Here is a 25774-nt window from a genome sequence, read left to right as displayed (position 1 = left end):
TCTTCACGGCAATACAACTACCGTGAAAGTTATTTTGATAAAAAAAAACAAAATGAAAAAAAATTATGTAAATGAGGTTTACGAAAGTTGAGGATTTTTTTCCAATTAATATATATTTCTGATAATTTCCCTCTATTTTTTAGTACATTCCATAATCTACCAAAATTAACTGTAGGTTCAAAAAAGTCACAGGATTCAATCTCTCTCTCTCACTCTCAACAGATACACATTGTGTTAGCGTGTCTGTGCATGCATGAGAGAGAGAGAGATATCGACACACACCGTATGAGGGTTTCCTTTTGCTCATTTATTTATTATCATTTATTTTCATGTTTACTCAGAACAAAGTACATGAAAGTCTGAGTAGATTAAAATGGAAAACAGAACAAGTCCAAGTCCGATAGATAGTTTAGTAACACTAAGGGAATATTAGAAAACCCGCATCTGCTGTACCTGAAAAAGAATGAGAGAAACCAGCTTTTATCCTCCGCATTTTTCGAACTTTTTAAGCACCCAAAAGCCCGTATTTCAAGTGTGCCTCTGCTTGCTCAATGAGGCCGATGAAATTGCGCACAATCCTTTTACCTTCAGTAGTTATAATGCTCTCTGGATGGAACTGAACACCCTACAATGCCAAAACTCAAAACCTTCAATATTCCATGGGCAGCAGCAACTCTAATCCAAGATAAAATTTGTACTTTTAAAGAGAAATAGATGTTAGCCAAAAGAAAGTGTAACATTTGAAGTTTATGTCAAATTCATTAATGCTAGTCTCCAGAGGAAGTGTGTTCTTTCGCCAACAAATTCCCCACATTTAACATCATTTAAAGGAAAGAAATTAAATTTCACTTGAATACTTTTTGCCTTGTAAGTGTGGATGTCCTCATATCTCATGCAACAATAAATTCAATTAAACAAGACGCTTGCTGCATACAATGCATACAAATACTAACCAATTCAAAGACAAAAATATAGAGGCATCTTCTCTTCCTATAGTATTTTCTTAATGGTTACCTAGATCTCAAATCTTGTACAAAACAATCACTAGGCAGAAAGCAATAATCTTGTTCTAAACAATTGACCAACTAAACTTAGATTATTGAATTAATGTCTAAAGCACTACAATTGGGAACAGTAACTTGTTCACCACTGTACATCATAGAGCATGGTAGACAACTTCTGAAGCCAAACAATCAAGTCCTATCTATAGGACGAGAAATGTAAAAGCATCACCTAACAGCTTAAGAATTCGTAATCTAAAACTGTTGCATTGGACCTCGATACAGGAAAAGAAAACTAAGATTACACTGATATAAGATATATTCATAAATCATTGGTGTATGTTATCTGGTACACCACTGGGCCATCCAACAACCATTCATGGACACAGGCAGTGAAGATTAACTGTAGTTCCTAATGAAAGACACATGTATAAACGGTCATGTCCACCATCTGACTTTGAGAACGAAAGATCAAGATCCCCAAGGTATATCATATACCATACACCAGTGATGTATGATCTGCTTTGCCAAATTATAGGGGATACATGCCATCTAGTCAGTGACGAAACCCTTTCATTCCCACTAATCCTACAACCTACCTATACATGTCAATTTCTCACAAAACAAACAAGATATAAATACAATATCCAGTGGTAATACAAAACAAACAGGATTTTTAATTTATCAACAGTGACTGGTCAGAACAAATTTATCAATGAGTGCAGAGTGAACAAGCTTACCAAACTGGCATTACATATACCAAAATGCAGAGCTTTTACTATATACACTAACCTAATATGTAGAAAGCGAATGTGTGAAAACGACCAAACTGTTCTTCATGTAAATATCATTTGAAAAGTATCTTATGACATGTTACCTTGCAATACTTGCTGAAGCTAGATCACCTCCAAGTTCTTGACTGCATATCTACATAATGTGGCTCGGCTGTTAGATTTCTTGCGCAAAGAACCCTTAATTCTCACTAACTGTTGCCTTTCCTTCATCACTAGTTGGCCAAGGACTTTCTTTTTGTTAGAAAATAATTTGTTATTATTCAAAATTAATTAGAAAAGAGAGTTATCCATTGATTACCTGTCCACATCACTTCGAATAAAAACTTTATTAGATTTTAGGCAAGGTCTATTGGCAAGTCCATTTTGAGGTCTGGAATAGAAACATGAATAAGAAATATCTGGTAGAATTAAATCCTGGTGAATAATAATATAGTGCAGGTTCTCAACTGTTGGATGAGAAGAAATGGAGATGGGAATATAACTGGTTACCTCCTAAATTTATGGGGGTAAAACCCATGCAAAACCCCAATAACCTACCCCAATATCTTTCAAAATACCTAAACCCACCCTTGTAAACTTTGCAACAAAGCAGGAGGTTCAATATTAATAGCTCAGCATATCTCTATCACTTTCAAGTTTTGCGATGGTTGGTTCTCCTTGAAGGTTGGTCTGGTTATCACTGTGTCGAAGATTTGACAGAATTACTCAAAAAGCAAATTTATTCACAAACAAAAGAGATTGAAAGTGCCAAAAGCAATGAAAATTCTAAAAAGACTAAAAAGATAGCAGAGAAAATGACAAGGAGCCTAATTACAATCTTCCATGACCAACAGAGTTAGAGCAGTGTTTCAAGTACTCAGCTAGGGCTTGAGACTCGGGCCCTGTCCTGGCCGAGTAACTCGAGCGAGTACATGCCCGAGTCCTGCCAAAGCCCAGAAAAGGGCCAAAAAATGAAAACAATTCACAAAATTGTGAAAAAAAAAATATGAACTTCATAAAAATCAAAAACTTGGATAAATAGAAGATCCAATATGCAAATCTATAGGATCCTAACTCTTTATCATCATCATCATCATCATCATTATTATTTGACGAAGAACTAGCCAATGATTCGATTGAGAACAAAAGGACATGCCTAGTGTTCAATGTTCATCGAAGATCGACCATTGGACTAGAAGAAATCGAAGTTTTCAAAATCAGGCAAAATTTTCCCAATTCTTTGATCCACAAAATGTGAGAAATATGGTTTTCTCCAATCTAATTCTTCTAATAGGTAGATTTAGATCGGATCAAAATATAGAATTTTGGGGGGCTACTACACCCAAGAAAAATGTAAAATGCGTGGCAGATTTCCTCACCCGAGTACTGTAGAACTTGGGGAGTTTGCCTGAGTTCTACAATACTCTGGAGAGTTTGTATAGTACTCACCTGAGTACTATACACTTGCCCCCTTTCCCTATGTTGTCTCGCCTTGGCACCTTGCCAAGGCTGAGTAACTCTGTGAATCCAAGTCGAATCGGACAAGTTCTAAGACATTGAGTTAGACTTAGGTAGCCATGTTTGAACAACGAAATAAAGGCAAGCTGAGTAACTCTGTGAATCCAAGTCAAAGCGAACAAGTTTTACGACATTGAGTTAGAATTCGATAGCCAAGTTTGAACAACGAAATAAAGGCAGAGTTTACTGGGACAATTTTGGTATTTGGCATTTTTGGGCATGGGCAAATATGGTTTGAAATGGTTTCTATAGGTTTTATTGGCATGCTTAAACTGGCCAACCCATTGAATCTGACAGAACATCTCTGTTTTTCCCCATCCGTAGATCTAAATACTGCATTTTATATTTAGTCGAGTAGAATAAATTCTAGTTGATCAATTCTCATTTTAAATTAGAAACTTAGGACGTGTTCATAGACTAACATGCATTTCTGAACCAACAGACATTGATGAACGTACAAACTTAACTTTTAAAACAACCCAAGGTCTAATCCTAATGCTGAACTACTAGAGAAAAAATAATAAATTGGGATAAGCACAGAAGTTCGGTCATTCAACTCGCTAAGGTTCAGTGTTTTTTATGTCCACCAGCCACATGCTTGTTTTTTAACTTGCCTCCGAAGTGACACCTTGAACCACAAATGCCAGAATTTTCAAGCTACCACTCCAACATCCCCATGTGTTTTGGGGTGGCATACAAACCAGCTGTTAATATATTTCAAAGCCATGGGTCATACCATTCTTTCACATTTATACCACAAGTCCCATTAGGAAACCCAACATCACTCCTAATTTCCTTTTGTCAGGGCAGGTTAGTAGCAAGATTTGAACTTAGGATTTGGGGTGCCAACTTCCTGGCCTCTTAACTTTTCTTTTTATTGCCAACTTCACTGATAAAACTTGGTATAAATGCTTACTCGTTATAAAAGAAGAGATATCCCTGTATAAATTGGGACACCAGTTTTATGGACTAGACTAAAACTTCGTAATTGCAATTGGCAAGACCTTGCTTCCCCACTCCCTCTTTGGCCAATGTATCAGCCTCCACACCCCCCTACACTCAAAGTGTGTTGGAAAGTCACACAGGATACTGACTGTGTCAAAACTTTCTTCAAAAGTATTTGATGGTCCCTATAAACATCCCGTGCGTCCACTTCACACTGGATGTCATTATTGGCGACACTTTCATATACAATTTTCTGCCAAGTATCATCCAAACATTATAGTCCCATATTAACTTCCCCCTGGCCTCTTAACTCTGGTGAGTTTGTATAGTACTCACCCAAGTACTATACACGTGCCCCCTTTCCTTACATTGTACATATCTACTCGCCTTGGCACCTTGCAAGGCCGAGTAACTCTGTGAATCCAAGTCGAATCGGATAAGTTTTAAGACATTGAGTTAGAGTTAGGCAGCCATGTTTGAACAATGAAATAAAGGCAGGCCGAGTAACTCTGTGAATCCAAGTCGAATCGGACAAGTTTTAAGACATTGAGTTAGGTAGCCATGTTTAAACAACAAAATAAAGGCAGAGTTTGCTGGGACAATTTTGGTATTTGGCATTTTTGGGGATGGACAAATATGGTTTGAAATGGTTTCTATGGGTTTCTTTGGCATACTTATAGGTAACTAGTCAACCTATTGAATCTGACAGAACATCCCCGTTTTTTCCCCATCTGTAGATCAAACTACTACATTCTATATTTAGTCAGATAGAATCAATTCTAGTTGATCATTTCTCATTTTAAATTAGAAAATTAGGCGCTCTTTGCAGGCTAACATGCATTTCTGGACCATCAGCCACTGACGAACATACAAACGTAACTTTTAAAACAACCCAAGTTGTAATCCTAATACTGAACGACTCTAAAGAAACAATAATAACTTGGGATAAGCACAAAATTGCGGTCATTAAACTCACTAAGGTTCAGTATTTTTTATGTCCAACAGCCACACGCTTGCTTTTAACTTGCATCCGAAGTGACACCTTGAACCACAAATGGCATAATTTTCAAGCTATCAACCCAACATCCCCACGTGTTTTGGGGTAGCATACAAACTAGCTGTTAATATATTCCAAATCTATGGTCATACCATTCATTCACATTTATACCACAAGATGTCCCATTAGGAAACCGAACATCCCTCCTAATTTCCTTTTGTCAGGGTATGTTGGTGGCAAGATTTGAACTTAGGATTTGGGGTGCCAAATTCCAGGCCTCTTAACTTCTCTTTTTATTGCTAAATTCATCGATAGAACTTGGTATAAATGCTTACTCTTTATAAAAGAAGAGATATCCCTGTATAAAATGGGACACCAGTTTTATGGACTAGACTAAAACTTCGTAATTGCAATTTGCAAGACCTTGCTTCCCCACTCCCTCTTTGGCCAATGTATCAGCCTCCACACCCCCTTCACTCAAAGTGTGTTGGACAGTCACACAGGGTAGTGACTGTGTCAAAACTTTCTTCAAAAGTATTGGATAGTCCCTAGAAACATCTCACTCATTCACTTCCCACTGGATGTCATTATTGGTGACACTTTCATTTACAATTTTCTGCCACGTATCATCCAAACATTGTAGGCCCATATTAACTTCCCCCTGGCCTCATCACTCTGGTGAATTTGTAGTACTCACTCGAGTACTATACACGTGCCCCTTGCCCTATGTTGTACATATCTACTCGCCTTGGCACCTTGCCAAGGCTGAGTAACTCTGTGAATCCAAGTTGAAGCAGACAAGTTTTAAGGCATTGACTTAGAGTTAGGTAGCCAGATTTGAACAACGAAATAAAGGCTGGGCGGCTAAGTAAAATTTGTTTTTTTTTGGTTTTCTCTCTTTAAGATAGCCTCTAATGGGTTTTAGATTTCAAATGAACCTAAAACCTACAATTTTTCCCTTTTAATATTAAAAAAATGATCCAAAAATACCCTCAAAGAGCCACATTTCTGCCCCTGGGTGGGGAGCAGGCCCTAGGCGGCCGCCTAGGTGGGTTTAGGCGGGCGCCCAGGCGCTGGGCAGTCCGCTTTTTGTAACAGTGGGAAAGACTAATATCCCTCTTGACTTTCCATAACCCATATTCAAGAAGAATGTTTTATTTCATATTTGCACTAATGGCTTCTCTATTTTTTCATATTCTCCATGACCAAACACTTAATGCTGCAAGTTAGAAAGGCTGGCCCAATGGACCGAGTAGGCCTGGCTGACTACCGGGTTTGGATTGTATGTACGGTTGAACCAACTCAAAACTAATTCAGGGGCCATAAAATAAAAAGGCAGTGATCGGGTCTATGTTGTTAGGCTTGGGTCCAACCTGGCAAATCAATAAGGTTTAGGTATATTAAGCCTCAACCTTATTCATGGGAATACAATGTTTTTTTCATTACATACATATAATGGCAAGAATTGTATCATATGCATGCAGCTATTGTGCTTGCATAGGCCACCATAGTCATCTATCATTTATACAAAGGATTATCCCTCTTGTCCTCACTTCCCCATTTCTGGTTAGAAGCCTTCATGGTTTCCTTTTCTGATAAAACATGCATGCACTATCCATCTAACCCATCTCATCACCATATTGGCGGACAGAAAGAGAACATCTTTCTCTATCAAACAAGTCTAGTTGGGATGCTTGGAATAGATCTCTTACAGTATTCCTTCTGTCAAAGATCCAAGTGCCAAGATTGCATTTAAATGTATAGTTAACAGGCTGGAGTGGGCCCAAGTGATTTGGCCCATGACAGGCCCAAGGAGGTCTGGCCGAAGGCCCTTGGCTTACAGGACAACTTGCGCCAGAGCTTATATATTTTTCGAACCTCATCTTGCTCTCTAGACACTTCATTCACAGCCACCTTTTTACCCCTCTTCTTACTTATTATTTTGTCAGTCTCCACACTTTCTGTTTAACTTTGCTTTGGGTTGTCTATCTCTTTCTTTTTCTTTTTGTCTTTTTTCCCCCAAATATTGAGAAAGAAAACTGTCACATCAAACTTGAATGAAACAATTTGACCTCAAGACTTAAGGGGACTGCCTCTTACTTTACAAAAGTTTTTGTGCGTCACTCTTTGATCCCTCACCTAACATTCCATGCAAAAAGATTACACAAGTCAAGTGGCTTATAGCTACAGATATAAGCCGAGCCCCAAAATACATGGCAAGAGGGATTTTTTTTGGCTAAAATTTTGCATAACATCTCCAATTTGAAAATAAACAGCTTCAAGAAAAAAAATCAATTTTGAGTTCTTGAGGGCCTAAATCAACCAACTGCCAAATGGACCACTGCATTCAACGATAATGACGAACTCATTTTCCCCCTTTTCTTGCATAGATTCAAAAAAAATTTTGATTTCTTAGAAAAGATCTACGTGTGCAAAATCGAGGGTCCAATAGACCCCTGCTTTTCAAAGTGACTTAAGGTATAGTATAAGCCACCTGGTTCCATTAAATTCCATGATGAAATTTTATTTATTTTATGTCAGACTATAAGTAAGGCAATAAGCCTAACTTGAAAGTTTGTTTATTCTATTGTGAATGAAGAATTGATTCTTTTTATTGTTCATCTAACCATGACTTTGGGTTTTTTCTCTAGGAAAAAAAATGCATTGACAATATCTATAAAAATCCATGAAAAAAGAACATCTTCCCTTCTAACTTTCTTTGGGTAGGTTCCAAATAAATATTTCATTGTAGCACCCTCCCTCCCTTCCTCCCTCCCTCCCTAGCCCCTTCCTCCCTCTCTCCATTACCTGAGAATCGCAGGTGTTCATCACTACTTCTAACTGATCAGTATTTTATAAACTAGAGTCCCAAGTAAAGAAAAAAGGTCTCTCTGTGCATTGCCCGAGAATCGCAAGGGTTATTCACTAGTACTAACTGACCATATGTAAAAGAAATACAATAAATTTCTATTTATCAATTAGAGGCCCCAATAAGACATCCATACATATTTCACCAAGCACAAGTAGCAAGTACAATTATATACACACAAATATTGCCTTGCATTAGATCAAATTACATGGCGCAGCAATACATGGATCAAAATGAAAATACAACAATTACCGATCAAAAAAAAGAAAAAAAAATAAAACAATTGAGAGGTAAAAGTTAAAATAAAAAAGAAAATTGAAAGCAGATGTGAATCCAATAGATAATGGAAAACCATAATTCATTGGAATCAACACCATACAATGAAGTGATAGATGATGTAGAGGAACCATGGGCCCCACAATTGGGGTCATGTCATTTACTATTGACCCAAAGGACTCCCTATCACTGTCCATTATAATGATGGAGATGATCCAAATTAAGTATTGTTTTCCATAGTCCATTGGATAATTGTATACTTTCATATTTCTTATTACAATAACTTACATGAGAACCCACGACATAAAATATACGAATAACTACCTGCATATATTTATACTCTTTCTGGCGCACAGCCATGATCAACCCATCTTCTGTCCATGCTGTAATCTCAAGTTGATCGCATGGAAAGTTCTCATTTTCTATAACAAGGCTGTGATATCTGCCAGCAATGAAGGGGCTAGCATAACAGTAGACAATAGATCAGGTATATATGCATGTCAACATTCCTGTGATGAATGGGAAACTGCAACATACAAATTTACCAAAAGAAAAAAGATCTATATCACACACATCATTTGGCATGGTATAAAAATACAAATTCGGGTAACCGCCATGGATGATTATGATGGGCAGGGAAGATGAACCCATTTCCAGTGCTAATGTCCCTAGGAAAACTATGGCCAGTGCTCGCTGTTAGTATTTAGAATGCAGGATGATGGACGTCCTCGATGTGCATTGTAAGAACATGCAGAGGTACTTACATGATACGGTACCCATTAAATACATAATTTCACAACATTCCGAATAGATAGAGCACAAAATTGTCTTCCTAGGGCTTCCCCACAGAGTTCAACGACAATATGAACAACAAGAACTCTTAAAAATACTTTTAGTTCCATATGAGATCATCTTATGTTGCTTTCCAGCAGATTAGCATACCTTTGGGGCATAATACATCGCAACAATGCCCATGAATTTATCTTATTATGTTTCATATTTCTCATAGGCATAATATTCTTGGAGTTTGACAGAATAAATTTGTCAATTTTTTGATATTGGATAACAAATAGATAATGGCAAGTATATCATAAGAGATTTTCATATTGGACATGTAAAGAGAATTTCTTTGAATTTCTTATAGAACACATACTTAGAATAGTATGCGAATATCTTTGAATTCATTGGATATTCCTTGAGGGAGAACAGTAACAACCATTTCAAAATATTTTGAAAGTAGATTAGTAATAATGATGTACTTTTTCCTTTTTCCCAAGGAAACATAGAGAAAAAAACACATTTATTCTAACTGTGGTTCGGCTTGGAAACAAGCCTTGTCATCTCACTTGTCAGAGATTGCTGAAGTCTTGCTCATCTCCAGTCCTCTTTGCCCATAATCCAAAAAACCGAAGGGTTTTAAGAAAGTCAGGTAGAGACAAAGTGCATCTTTCAAGCAACTCAACAGACTCACAGATCTGGTAGGGTGTTTGATAGATACCGCATTTGCATCAGCATCACCTGGGTACTGCATATTTTCACTCTAGTGCCACATGTCAATACATATCGACATGTATCAACTTATCAACATTTATTTGGATGTGTTGTCATGGGTCAGGCCCATTGTCCACACATATCGACACGTATCATCTTATCGACACTTATTTGCATTTTTGTAAGTTTCCCTAAAAATAAATTGATAAAATAAAAACCTGAAAAATACCCCTTAAACTTTCAGTTGTAATTTGGTTAATTTTTTATTTGATTTTTATTTTTATTGGATGCATCGGATGATCCAAATTTCATGTAAAGAATTTTAAAAATTAGAACTAAAAAACAAACACATATGGGCCATTGGGCCTACAAGATGAGGTACACAAATGAGGTATATATATATATATATATATATGGACATGGTTTCTATGCTGATATTGTAGAAATGCAGGCTTGGCAATAAATATATTTTTTAAATATAATTTAATCCTCATTTTTAGGGAATATATAATCTTTAACATGGAGATCATGAATATGAAAAAAAAAATTGAAAACTAGAAATAACAATTATATTAATAAAACATTTGAACTGTTAGTTACCCTTGTTTTTCGATGGACCACCTATTTGCATCCATCTTTAAGATGATGGATGCTTTATACCTCTGGACCGCATATTGTAGAAATGCGGTCCAGCCCGCATGAAACAATTTTCCTATATATATATATATATATATATATATATATATATATATATATATATATATATATATATATATATATATATATATATATATATATATATATATATATATATATATATATATATATATATATATATATATATATATATATATGGGAAAAGCTTATATAGACCGAGGCTCTAAACAATCAAATTTGAGCGTACCTCAAAAATTTCACTAGAAGAGGTTGTTTTGATGCCCAAATATCCTCAAATTGATCATCTCGACATCAAGATGCATGGACATGAGAAAAAATTGGATTTAGAGGCGAAGCGAAGCGAATCTGACAAAATTTCTTTTTTCATTAAAAAAAAGCAAAAAAGATGGGTGCAAAAACCATCTTCTCTACACCTATTTTGGACTGGTCAGTTCATTGCCACCAGTTTAGAGCCGGTTCATATCCTTGCCCAGTTCATTAACCGAACCGTAGCGAAAAACTCACCCGTTCACCAATCGAACCGGCCGGTCTGGTTTAGTTTTCACATCATTGTTGTAGCGTAGGACAGCCAGCTCACGAAATCAAGTTCCAATATGTGTGTGTATAGAAAGAGAGAGATAGAGAGAGAGAGAGAGGGAGAGAGAGAGATCAATAGAGACATTGGAATTTTGGATAAAGAACGTAATTTGGGATATGCTAAATAGAAAATATTGCCAAATTATTTTTACTTGTTCATGTATTTATTTTTCCTATTTTTTTATTTATTGCCAAATATTGCCTTTTCAACCCTTCTTCCCTCTCACTGTCTAAATTGTTTGCCCAAGGTAAAATAAGATAGACATTTAAAAGAAAGATATTCGGAATAAATAGAAAAGGAAACCTGCAGGTTTCTAAAAATACTACATGCAATATGAGGCCCTTAAGTAAGCCATTCCTCAAAATGGGGCACTTTTGGCTAGGAAGCCCCAAATATGTTCAAATGACAAAAGGAACTTCACTTTGATTCATCATTCCAAAGCTGATATAGTTGTTCTTTAAATAAAAAATTAATATATTCAGATGAAACTTGAGTGAAGCTAGAAGGCACAAAGAAAATGCTACCCCGGCGTATGTCAATGTGTGTATGTTTGTATGTGTATGAATATTCTAATTCAGTTGAATAAAGTTGTTAAAGAGCAATGTCAGAAAAAGATCATCACATATACTCTGAACAACGAGCAATGTCAAAAAAAAACTGTTAGACTGTGTATTACAGAGCAATTTCATAAAACGAGTGACACATATAATTTGCATGAAAGAGCAATGCCATAAAGAGAACATGTATTGTTTGATTTTGAATAGAAGAGCAATGTCGCAAAAATAATGGCATGTGTAGCAACTAGAGGCAAGTGGCAAACTTACTTTGACAAACCTGAAAGCAAACCATCCTCTCCTTTTTCATCATAATATACAAGAGAACTCTTTCCATGCATAACTCCAAAGAGAGAACGTACAATCTTTCCTTTACAATGCAAAATTAGTCTTCATCAATAGGTGTTCATGCCAACAGGTCAAATTAATTTTCATCAATAGGGGCTTGTGCCATTAGTTATTCTGCTTTTATCTACAACTACTAGAAGTTCTTCAATATAGATGTTTAATCAAGCATATCGTTTCGGTGAACAAAGATGGAGATGGACAAGAGATACTCTTAAACACACACACAGAACACACGTATGTATCCATGCATTTTTTGGGGAGCACGTGGTAGGATTTGAATGTGGGATGTAGTGTGCAATTGTTTACACCTTAACAAATCAAGCCCAAGCCTGCATCCTAACAAATCAACCCCAAGCCCAAGCCTGCATCCTACTTATATACATAGATATCGAGATTTCCCCTTGTGCTTGGTGGTTCTGCTCTAGAATCACGATCTCCTTAATCTAAAGTGGGGCAAAGTAGGATCATGACCCCACAAGTCATGGGATCACAGTCCCATAGGCCATGAGAACCCTTGGTGATAAAAATGTGAATGAATTGCCAATTAAATTAAAAAAGGAAAATTGGTTTCAATTACCAGTTTTTAGATTTTTTAACATTAAAATCACATATGGACTTGCATAAAAAGTATCTACTTGCCTAAATTGAAAGAGATTTCAATGGATATCTAAGATAGATACAAATGGTTATCAAAGGTAAATAAAATTGACAAATACATTAGAAGCAAGTTATCACAGATCAGTACTTCCAGAATAAAAGGAGGTGTTTATTGCATGTATAAGTTACCTAAAAAGGTTTAAATGCATTTCAATTGATCCAGAATAAAGGGAAAGTTATCATGAATGGGCATTTCAATTGATTCATGACAAATTACATACTCTTGATATTCAAATTTTAAACCAAAATGTGCATGAACTTATCTTAGTTTGGACTCAAAGACGCATGTATCAATCTTGGTATCACATATCATATTTAAACATTTATATTTTTTTAGTTTTGTATAATTGAAATTCATAGTACATATGCTTAGAGAAAGAAATTATTTCATAAAAATAATGTATTAATTTAGTATATAAACATTCTACTAACTTTCACAAAGTTCCCTATAAAAAAAGCCTACATATGATCTTACAACAAAATTCCCTATTGACAACGTATTGATAACAATATTTACAACTAGCATTGTATAATGTAAGTAGTTAGAAGCAAACCACAGCACCTGGATTTTTTGCTCGGTGTCACCCATCAAATACATGTCCAAAACATGGGACCCTGTTGACGAATTTAGTGGCAGCCTTTATGTCCAATTTCTTTATTCTCAACTCTCAAGTTCCCAAATAGGACCATGTTTCCTTCTTCTTCTTTTTTTTTTGGAAATACGATTTCCTTGTTTACTTTATTTTATTCGCCAAACATATTATGTTCTTTATTCTGTTCAGTTTGAATAAGAAATCTAGGGTTTGGTTGCCTATTTTAGTTGCTAGGATTTTGTATCCTTTTTATGATAGTTACTTTCATGAAATAGGCGCTTAGGTTTCCCTATTATAAGCGTTACATAGCTTCCTAGGTTTGAAGTAGAGTTTCTATGGCAAGTTTAAAATTGCTCGGAGTCCAAGCCCAACTAGAACTAGGGTCAAGAAGCACCAAAATATGTGTATTTTGAAGTTTGAAAATTGAATAAAGAGTGGCTTCTTTAAGCTTTTGGCCATGGATTCCATCAATATGCGGCATTGATTCCTCAATCCCATTTTGTAGTGCTGATTTCACAACAAACCCTAATCTCTCTATGCTGCCGATTCACTACATATCATAAGTTCTCTTCCTAGTTCTTTGACAATGATGATTCTATACAAGTCTAGGTCCCTTGATCTTTCACGATGCTGATTCTGCAAAATGATAGAATTGTTTGGTGCTGATTCCATATAAATTTTAGGACCTTTGTCTTCCTGTTAGGCACATCCCATCTCATCATTCCTTTTCTCTAACCCCAAGTCATCATCTCCCTTAACCTCACATAAGACCTAGCCTACAAACTCTAAGCCCACTAGTGCAAGAATCATCCACTTGGTCCAAAATCAATGAATGGTCCAAGGACAACAAAAAGATACTCGAAAGGGAATAGAGCTAGTAAGAGAAGGTTAAGCCTATAGAGGCAACTAGAACACAACTATTGGCTCATGTGAAGTTGGACTAATAAGTTAGGTCTCTTCATGGATGTATTAGTTTAACTACTATGTAGACACAAACACAAATTAGGGGCCTCTTCCCTATTGATTGACCCCAAAAAAAAGACACAGATACGCATATGCATGCATCTATGTTTCATTTACTTGTTTAAGAATGACAATCAATCAAATTCAATATTAAGTATTATAGAGTAGAAAAGAAAAATATACACAACAAAATGACAGAGTGGGCCACACTATAGGACTTTGGGAGCAGAGGATGATAGAGATCACTTACAGGACCAACACAAAAGAAAACATCTAGGCACTAGCAGAATGTACGATGTTGACATTTAGTGAACACCACCAATAATCAACAAAGTAATATATCCAAGCAAAGAACACCTTCCTAGATCATATATTGCACCACTGTTTATTTAAGACCACTTTTTTTGAGAGGGAGATATCTAAGATCAAAAGCCAAGGGCATTTGTGATATCATAACATCTCTTTATGCATGATGAGTTCTCTAATCTGTAACTTAAAGTTCCTCTAATTTTAGAGGAATTGAAGATGTTCCTACCTACTCTTAATCACTTAAATGTGAGGTAATATGGTACAAAGTTGAGAAGGTAAGGTCAAAGGGGAGATACATACTTTTAGTGAAGTGTGTATTTGGTTCGATGGTAGTTAAGACCTTCAATTCACCCTATGCGTTAGGGCAGATCTTTCTTATTGTTGAAGAGGCAAGATATTCCCTGTTATTACAGGTTGCAGTTGTTGGGGTTTGTGGCCTACTGCCCATTTGAGGCCATGAGAGCATGTAAAAAAAATTGTAGTGAATTATGCACTTCCATGGGAGAGCATGTAAAAAAAATTGTAGTGAATTATGCACTTCCGTGGGAGAGCATGTAAACAAAATTGTAGTGAATTATGCACTTCCGTGGGAGAGCATGTGTTGGTTGACTGTCCAAATGTTAGGCAATTTATGGCCATGGTCATGTCCCAAACCGTTATCCCTGAATATATGGTACTATCGTTGGGTCATCCTTATTCAGGTCAAAGAAATGCCAGGGATAGTGTGTAGGCCATGAGAGCTTCATAGTCTTCTATGTGGATGTAGGCATGTGAGAGAGAGGGCTAAATCTTCAACAAACTTCTGCTCAATATGTACACATGACAGCCGCGTACTAGGAAGTAACCCTGAAAAGAGATGTTTACATTGGTATAGAGAGTCCCCTTTGTACTATAGTGACATGTCCGTATGATTAGCTCTCAAACGGGGGGGGGGGGGGACATGTAATTCACATTTCAAAACCATGGTTCCACTATTTATTGGCCAACTTCAACAAGCCAATCATGAGCCCCTGCATGAGACCATAAGTCATCGACCTCATTGGGATAGTTTGAGAGGATAGTCGAGGATCACGGTTGCTAGGTAGTGTGGAGTGCCCTAACACACGTTTCTTGACGCATTGGTACCAATCCACTTTTAAGTGTCTTGTTTTCTGTGTAGTAAATATTTTTGTGAATTCTATAAATTTTCTCAGATTTTTTTTAAAAAATTCAACAGTACCCTCAAAAGGGCATTTCAAAAATTACAGGATTGTGGAGGAGCAAAGTGGAATATGTGAGGGCATTTGGATCTTACCCAAATCGTGCACCACTCTCACATGTGTTGGGCATGGAGCCCATGGGGACCACACACCACACCTATGAGGTGGCACACCCCCCCTTTCTCATTCTTGTTTTTTTTTTAAGGCATTTTATTATAGAAGAATATCTAGTGTAATCTTTTTGAAAAGATTATGTGACTTTAGGTGGTAGGAGTAAGGATTTTTATTTTATTTTTTAAAATATTCTTCACATCTTTGACCAAATCTTTTATCTTTTTGACTTCCTACAATATTATGTGAGATAAGGGAAGTTCTAAAAGTTTGTTTTTATTTATTTATCTTATCCTACGTTGACTAGAAGTGAATATGATTCAAAAATTCAGGGGATAAGGTTCCTAGATTCATCCCTAGCTGATCCACAAATTTATTCCTGTCACCTCATAGATTACCCCAAATCCTATTGGTCATGATGAGTTATAAAATTGGATGGGTATACCTAGGGCCCTTGAGGATGTTGAGATAGATGAGTGGAAAGACAAGAAGGGATGGAATTCGAAATAAATCTATTCGAGAGAATTTAGGTTCGACACCAATAGGAGATAAGATGAAAGAGAGTAGACTTACGTGGGCAGGCCATGCGTGGTGTCAACCAAGTACAACACATGTTAGGTGGTGCTAGTTAGTTCCAGTGGAAGGACTACAAAGGCAAAGGGTAGGCCCAAAATGACGTGGTTGAAAGTAGAGTCCAAAAAGATATGAGAGCTTATAGCCTTACTGAGGGTATGGCCTTTAATAGAGTAGAATGGCGGACCATGAATCATGTAGCCAACCCCAATTAATTGGGAAAAGACTAAGATGATGATGATGACCTAGGGCCCTTGAGGCCTATATAAGAAAGGAGCCCCTCATTCTCTATACAAACTTTTAGCCTCTCTCCCCCTTTCTCTCCTCCACACCACCCTACTCTCTCTCCCTGTCTTTCACTATCCCCTCTGGTCTCCAAAAGTGGTGGCACGCACCACCCTAGGCAGGTGGGACACCATCCAAAAATTTTAGATAAGAGCATGCCCAGCCCAAAGTAAAACCAAGGGAGGTGCCATTCAAGGCATGCTCTAAAAGATCCAAAAGAGGTACAAAGAAACCATAATCATACCTATGCTCTCAAAATCCTAAATCTAAAAGGCATTGCCTATGGTAGCTTCCCGATTAAGAAATTCGGCAGGGCCAATAGAATCAGAGTGCACCATCGGTCAAGTAATCGGGTATGGGGTATATGAAGTCATAAGGGCGTGATCCTATGCAAAGTCAAGTCAGTCTTTCCGTCAAGCTTATTTTCAGCCGTTATTCTTCGGTTTTATTGCGATATCCAGGAACATTATATGTATTGAAATTCTTAATTTGAGCTTGTTGTTAGTTCTTGGATTGTGTTTCTTTTATTTGGCAGTAAAAAGAAAAATCCTTGGTTGTGTTAAGGGTTTTATTTCTTGTTTACAGCAGTGGTATGTGGCACTTGTAAGTGGAATTCAGAGTCATTAATAAAAGCAGATAAAAAAAAATTAACTTTACTCCTTGAATTCCACATAATCACTTCTTTCAGTAGTTCTGTGTATTATTTAAACATTGAATAATAAAGGAAAGCCTTGCGACCAATTCAAACAGAATCGAAAACACAATACTTCAAAATTTACATAGTTTTACAATGTCATTGAAGGACATCGAACTATTTACCTCCATAGGCCTCACCGATGCATTGGAGGCCCATTCAAACTCCTAAGAGAGGAAACTCCGGTCCCAGTTCCAGCACACTCTGTAGTGATATTCCTGAGTCCTGAGGGGTACCTGTGGATAAAGAGGTTAATTAGTAGCAGAAACTAATCATGAGGAACCAGTAGACAAGGAGGTTAATTTGTAGCGTTAATTAATCGAATGTATGAACCTATAATTGTTAATCACATTGGAAAAATCTTACCAGGACCAGGAGAGATAAGTATTCCTCTCAGCTTTCTCCTTAACAGGACAAAACAAAATCATTCAAAAACAAACAAAGATAACAAGGTCAAACATATGATCGTACCCAAAGAAAAGAAGAAAACAAATACCTTTTGATTTCAATTACAGAAAGCTCATCATTACGGTACACCTCGTAGATAGCACCGAGTTCGCCCAAGTACTGCAAAATGGAAAAGGAAAAATATGTAGCCCTTAGCATCTAATTCAATCTGTATCATTCAAAAATTCGAGCATTATGTGCATGTGAACTTATCAACAGCTCAGTTATTTTCTCATTAGAACTCCAACGTTCTTCCATCATCAGATCTTAGCATGCAAACTCTCACTTAGAACGAACACCACATTAAGTTATAAGAGGGGTAACTTGAGCGCCTTGTGCCGGGGACATAATTTGAATCTAACAGTGCTCTATGAAAAAAGGTATAGTGGTAAGTGTAAGCACTACAATGCTTAGTCCTCTTATTTTTTCAAAGATGTTGAGGATGAATGTGTCCTATTTCATGCGGACTGGTAACCAGGGGGTCCCGATGATGACTGCCATAGATAGTTCCCTTTCGTCATCGGAATTGGAAGAGAAATTGTGGTGAATTGGTCCAAAGACAATCAAAAAATTGGCTCCAGATCCAAAGTTGATCATAGATGCAAATTGGTTGAGATGGCTACCTTTGAAGTCTGTACTAATGAGGCTGGAAAGTGATGACAAGGGAAATATGATGGTAAATTGGTGAAAGCCTTTTGAAGTAAAGAGTAGGGCCATGGATAAGCTCTTTGGGAGCACAAAAGTGCAAGAAAAGTGTTCAGAAGAAAAAAGGGACAAGTAACTTGAGGTTGTATCTGTCTGCCACAAAGCTTTAAAACTCGGCCAAGTCGACTTGGACTAGGCTGAGCTACTCGGACACAACACCTTGGCGAGCCGAGCCCTAGGAACAAACTCAGACACGTAAAAAATTCACGTTTCTGGTGATGATTTGTGAGTCATATGTTCTATTTTTCTATTTCCCCTTTTAATGGATTTTTCTGAATTGTTTCTATAAATTAAATTTCCTTGAATTCCATCGTTTTTAGACTTTCAATGTTATTTATAATTTAGTTTGCTTTTTACGATTTTTTTTTGGAAAATTATTTTATATTTTTTAACTATTGTTGCCCTTTTTGGGCTTGTACATGACAAGGACGAGTTCACTCGAACTCAACCGAGTTACTCGGCTCCAACAAGAGCCAAGTCTCGATCCCGAGGCCAAGTTTTCCCACATTGGTCTGCTATGCATTTGGGGAGACATACAGAGGGACATTACACAATATTCTAGTATATTTTAACTTGTTCAAGACTAAATTATTTTGTGGTTATTAGTGCTCACAAAATCATTCTAATCATTTTCCATCAAAATAAACCATTTTCGCAATGTTTAAAAACATTTACAAGGGAAATTAAGATCCTATGAAGTTGAATTGGGAATCAGGGCACTCCACTTGGCTAGACCAAATCCAAAGCAACCTTCTCAGTATGACCAAACAGACTCATGTCCCACAGTGTATAATCAGGGGCTCATGATATTAGCCTGTCAAAGTCAAACCAATGCATGACTCTGAATCCCCAAGTACTAGTGGATTTCAGGTGCATCCCCTAAAGGACATGCATACACAAGATGTGGGGGGTCCTCTTGTAGCACATGTGCATACCTCTTCTCAGTGGATCCTTGGAAGAGTTGGCTTCCCATGATTTGCGACTGTCTATGCACATGCTATGAGAAGGTTCTAAGCGTAACAGATTTAAGCCAATGCCCTCTGTTGGCCCTAACATTCCCATACAAGGCTTATCATTGAACTCATATCATCATACACAGAAAATCACATCACCCTGACCCAATCATCTAGTCATGAGGCCCAATCGAGCTCAATAATAATAACAATAACTGATCCTAACTAGAGGCAACCCTAAAACCTCTCAGTGCCTCTCATATATACACCAATCCTTCTCGTGACTGTCCCAAGGTTTCCATGACTCTTGGTCCTAATGCGCTAAGATCCTACAGTCATGTCGCTCTTTCCATTCCCACTCTGATCAATAGCTATAACATGTCGGTGTTAACATGTCAATGTTACAAGGCCTTGAAAGGCCATAACTCCAACAGCTGGAACATGTCTACAGCATGCCTTAAGAAATTCTCGTGTCAGACACAGCCTTCTTGGCGGGTCTACCATAGACATGTGTGTCAGGAACACCAATTCTTAATGCATCTAGCATTAGACGTGTGTCCATATCTCCATACACACGTGTATGTCATTTAGACTCGCATGTAGATCACTCTAAATACATATGTTGAAAACTTAAGACAACCATGTCCACGACCTGGTATGCAATACTAGACTCACATTTCTATGATTTGGAAATGTGTCTTTTACTAGTTAATTTTATTATTAAAAGTGAAATTAATTTTATACTAGTTGATGAACATGCCTTTAAAGTGTTTAAATGCATTAAATTAAGTACACATGAGGCACAATGATAATTGGATGAGTGATTGAAATTAGGGATCTCTTTCTAAGAGTCTCCGTTGAAACTGTTTTTATCCTCAAAATATTGGAAAATTTCTATTGGAGGTAATAATCTAAAGCTCAATATCCTTTGAAATTTTGGACACATTACTTGATGAGGTAAATATTCCCCACCATTTTGGATCTCTCTTTCACTATCTCTGTCTATCTCTTTAATTTTGATTAGGAGATAGCAGGTTTCCCATTCAAAAAGAGATAAAATGCTAAAAAATATAAAGTTGATTGGGGATAAGAGAGAGATCCAACTTACACTATACCCTAAACTTTTCAAATTAAATTAGCATGTCGGGCACAGCATGTAGTTTTCCAAAAAGAAATCCAAATAATGCTTTCCATTGATTAGTCCCTAATGATTGGGAACAGGAGCCGCCTAAAATGCAAATAAAGTGTCAAAAGAAGCTGTGAAGAAAAATACTAATACGAGCTATGCTAAAATCAAAATTTGGGACAGTGTGTCAAAAAATTAAGATAATTAAAACACCAAAACTTGGAAAAAATTGTATACAATTCAAATCACAGAACTGCAGCACACCCTAGAACGCAAACCATCGCCAAAGAACTCAAAAACATCAAAAGACTCATATTCCGGGATAGATGTGTAATCATTAAAATATGTTATACATGCCTCAGTCATCTACTGTTCCAATTAGCCTCATGTTCTCCTTTCTTATAAAAAACTCACAACCTAACTCCACCTAAATCACATATCAAATAAAGAAGCAAATAAAGGATCAAATCTAGGAGGAGTAAGAAGTTGCCCTCCGGATATATATTTCAATGACACTAATTTTTTATGACACAAATTGTAATATTGAAGAGGTTTGTGAAGGCTGCACTTTAAGTTCCTTATCATGAATAAAATTTCATTAGTATGGAAGTTCTTCCCCACTGATTCACCCAAAAGAAATGATCAAGTGAATATCTAAATTACCAGTAGGTTCCTCTGAACCAAAGACTACTTCGTATGATGAATACAAAAATCGAATCCCAGACTCCTACGAAACCAAATGATTACAGAGAAACTTATCGTTCCAAATTATGAAGCAGAATGCTAGATCATAACTATCAAACATAGTAGGCAAAAAGAGATATCCATAGACAAAAGGAATAAGTACAGCATTTAGTACATAAACTTGAGACCGTTGATAATACCATATAAAAACCAATCCAGAAGGTAACATGCAAAGATTAATCAAAAGCAACTAACAAAAGAAATTTATACAAAACCCAACATAATCGTAAAAATAAACATAGCAATTAGCTCATGAACTCGATATCATTTATAAAAGTAAAACCATAAAACCCAATACAACAAAGTGACATGCAAAGATTAATCACAAGCAAATAGCAAAGAACTCAACACAAAACCCAACGTACTCCCATAACAAACACAGCAATTAGTTCATGAACTTGAGATCATTGATAAAACCATGTTCTACATAATACATAAAAGTAACATGCAAAGACTTGATAAAACCATGTAAAACCTAATATAACAAAGTGAGATGCAATCATGCAAATGTTAAGCAGGAGGAAATAGCAAAGAATTCATTTTTAAGGCCCAACATACTCATGAGAATAAACAGGTTAATTAGTTCCTGAAATTGAGATCATTGATAAAAGCACTGAAACTTGGCCAACGGGCTAAGTCCATTCAGACTTGACCAAGTTACTTGAACTTGGCTCGTTGTCGAGCCAAGACACCGGCTACAAACTTGGGAAAATACAAATTTTCATAAAAATCATAAAAATTATATTTTTTTGTAAAATAAATTATTCATTTTTTAGAGGGAAAATTTCATATAGAACCCTAATTCCATGTAATATTCCATGACAGACGCTCCTTCCATCTTTCTTTCAAACAGCATAAAGAAACTCTTAAAGATTTCACCTTACCTCTAAAGATTTCACCATTCCTCACCATCTCCCTCTTTTATTTATTTTCATCATAAAAATTAATTCCAAAAAATCTTTTTGTACCATTTCAACCCAATAATAGATGAAAAGGGAACAAGAGGGTTAAAAAAAAATTTGGGTTGAAATAGTATAAAGATGGGACTAATTTTTATTATCAAAAGTCATTCAAAGAGGGAGACACGAGATGAGGGGTATGGTGAAAGCTTTACGGTTTCTTTATCTCGCTTCAAAGAAAATGGAAGGTAAGTCTATGATGAAATAATTAGAGTTCTATCTAAAATTTTCCCTTTTTTATATGTAATTTTGATCTTTATGATGGTGATTAGTGAGTTTTTCATGTGCCCTTTTTATATTTTCCACCCTTTTTAGATTTTTTTGAAACAAATTATTTTTTCTAAATCTATGTTTTATATTTTTGTCCATCTTATTTGGACCTTAATGTTGTTTATAGTTCACTTACCTTTTAACTTTTTTTTTTTAAAAAAAATATTTTTTTATTATTTAGCTCTTTTTGGGACTATGCACAACCCAGCGAGTCCGAGTAACTCGGCTCGGGCAGGTCGCACGTCATGAGTACGAGCCAGCGCCTAACCTTCAAAACCATATAAAACCTTACACGAAAAAGTGGCAGGCAAAGATTAAGAAAACCCAATGCAAAAAGTGGCATGCCTAATCAAAAGCACAAAGCTCTATACAAACAAATCTTAAAACAACAAAATATAGAAAATTAGTTCGTGAACTTGAGATCACAGATAAATCCATGCAAATATTAATCAGAAGCTACTCGCAAATGATAGTATACAAAACGTGAAGGATTTTTTTTTCCTTTTTTTTTTAACCTCACCTGGCAAAGATTATAAGTGAAACTATAATAGTCATCAATCACAATGATTGGATTGACTGAATTATTCTCCTTAATTTCGTCATTGGCAGAACCCACTTTAGTTATGGCTGAGGCTCTGAGAATGCGAAAAATCTTATTCCCGATTGTTTTGGAGCAATGAACATTGAAACCAGCATCTGGAGAGAGAGAGAGAGAGAGAGAGAGAGTCAGATGTAGAACTCACTGAAAGAATAAGAGACATGTAATGAGAGAAAGGGGGTGCTTATTTTGACGGGTGCAAGTTTGAAGAGAGAAAGTAGATTCCACTAGGGGTCTTCTTGAAAATGCATTAATTTGAGTACTGGGGATGAGAGAAACTGAAAACGCCATGAGAGCAGGTTACTAGGCACCCAACCTCGCCGGAAGAGGGAGAAAATGAGGGGAAAGATAGAGAGAGAGAGAGAGCAGGGCGCTTGGCCAAACTCGGTGGAAGAGACAAAATGCGAAGGGATGCACAGGGTCCGACTGAATAAATAGACATGTAGAGAGAGAAACAGAGTTAGAAAGAGAAACCAAGCCTGTAAAATATAGAGAGAGAATGACCCTGAACCTGAGGAGAGAGAAATGTCGAAATGGGTAGAAGGGTAACATCGCCATCTGATTTGAAAGTACCCACGTACTATTTCGTCCTCGTGAGGGTAACATCGCTCTCTGATTTGAAATGACTCCCATACCATAGTGGCAAATATGTAATTTTAGAGAGCGGAGGCTAAAATTTGAAAGAGGGGATACTATTTTCCCGCCACGCGCTCCTATAACCTCGTCCGCCATCACCTACATTTGGCAAGAGAGAGAGATTTTTGCAAAATTAGCTAGGTCTTTTAAGATAAGATATTCACCACTACAGTTAATAATTTTCCACTTGAGGCATATTTTAATACCAATAATTTAATAAATTTTTTCAAAGAGATTATCATTGAAGCCTTTTTTTATTATTATTATTTGGGGTTAGCTTAGTTTTGTGGCTTTTAAAGATGTCTATGTCCAAAAACTTTATCCCTGACATATCACCTACCTACCCAAGGTTTCTAGTGGTTCATTCATTGTAATGATCGGAGATATACCCACCCATGGTGTTTGTAGACCTAAAGAATTGTGTGGTCTCTTGTGTGTAATTGTGGGTCTATGAGAGCAACGAGCCTCAACAAATCTACACACAAGCTACATTATTAAGAAGCAACCCTATAAAAGTACATGTATACATATGCATATAAAGAGTCATTTTTGCACTGTAATGACAAGTGTTAGACTTGTTTTTGAATAATAACTGAAATCCACATCTCAATATTATGCTCTAACTGTTTATTATCTATTTTGACAAACCAATAATGAGCCCCAACTTTGAGACGGTGGGTTATGAGTATTTGTTGTGTTTGATAAAAAAGCAGTTTTTCGTCATCGTTTATGGTGTGAGTGAAATGCTCCTATTGTCGTTATTTTTTAGTCATTGATACCACTCCATTTTTAGTATATTTTATTTTGATGTTGTAAATATTTTTAATATTTTAAAATAATATTTGTACTGTAAAATACATTAAAATGATATTTCTAAAATTGTTCAAAACTCAATATAGCACATATGAGAACCAATTTTCAAACCCCCACATGTACATGCTACCCATGCATACATGAGCTCATAAGGTAGCCACTTTTTTTAAGCACAAAAGGAGTACGCCACTTTTTTTAGGACAAACAGGGCACACCTCTGGTTCAAATATTATGTGAAGTCATTTTACTTCGAATAAAATCTCGTTTTTTTGAAATTTTTTAAATATATATCTTCTTTGACTATAGGAGAGATCTAGCTAATGTTTAAATTTGATTGTATTTTCAATTTAAATATGAGCTTAAATGTATCAGAATTTAAGGGCCTAAGGTTCCATTTGTCCATCCAAAATCATAATGGCTGATTTGTGTAATCGATGGCTCTGATTAAATCTCTCTCACCCTATAAATTTCATAATTTTCTTAAAGTTATAGCTGAAAATTGGATAAGACTTATTGATATCCTATTCAAAATAGAAACTAAATATTATTTCTATTTAAACAAGATTTCAGCCCCTCTCTTGACTACAAGATATTTATCTCTCATGCCCAAAAGATTTATCTCTCTTGCACTCAAAAATTTTCCTCTCCATCATGTCTCTCTCTTTTTTTCTCCACACCAAATTTCCTTCACTCTTCAAAAGAAATTCAAAGTCACATGCCCCTCTCACTTTTACCTATAGAAAGGCACACTTTCTCTCTCATCTATGTTTGTGTTAAAGAAAAATATAGGTGGTACTATAATGAAACTCTAAAGCAAGGGTTTGTTGTATTTTGAATAAATAAGAGAGAAGCCCAAGCATCGAGACAGATCAACTCAAATATTTAGCCCATATTTGTTCTCATATGGTTTCTACAAATCCTAGTTATTTTTTTAAGCTCTCTATAAACCCTAAAAAAATGAAATATTGCCTATAAAGCTTCCCTATCTCAGATTTTTAAGCAACACCTAAATAAGTAAAAATGTATCATTGGCCAAAGAATTAGGTGTGGGGTATACTAAGCCTTAAGTATGGTAACTTCATGCATCTTCCCATTATTTTTAATTATTTTTC

At 36.2% G+C, this 25774-nt stretch overlaps 1 pseudogene across 1 annotated transcript; it reads right to left on the bottom strand.

The window, feature by feature from the left end:
• Positions 1-286: 286 nt before the first annotated feature.
• Positions 287-23851, bottom strand: LOC105421060 (anthranilate synthase beta subunit 2, chloroplastic-like; annotated as a pseudogene). The gene is made up of 9 exons (XR_016053233.1): positions 23530-23851; positions 23136-23311; positions 17908-17978; positions 17778-17815; positions 17537-17647; positions 11950-12049; positions 8704-8839; positions 586-625; positions 287-453 (listed from the first exon to the last, which is right to left on the bottom strand). The product of XR_016053233.1 is annotated as an anthranilate synthase beta subunit 2, chloroplastic-like (transcript).
• Between the last annotated feature and the right edge of the window lie 1923 nt (positions 23852-25774).

This window comes from Amborella trichopoda, chromosome 4 (genome assembly GCF_054954075.1).
Source record: "Amborella trichopoda isolate Santa Cruz 75 chromosome 4, AtrichopodaSantaCruz75HAP2 v2.0, whole genome shotgun sequence".
NCBI classification, from domain to species: Eukaryota; Viridiplantae; Streptophyta; class Magnoliopsida; order Amborellales; family Amborellaceae; genus Amborella; species Amborella trichopoda.
Note: the sequence above shows the minus strand (reverse complement) of the source record. Positions and strands in the feature narration are given on the sequence as shown.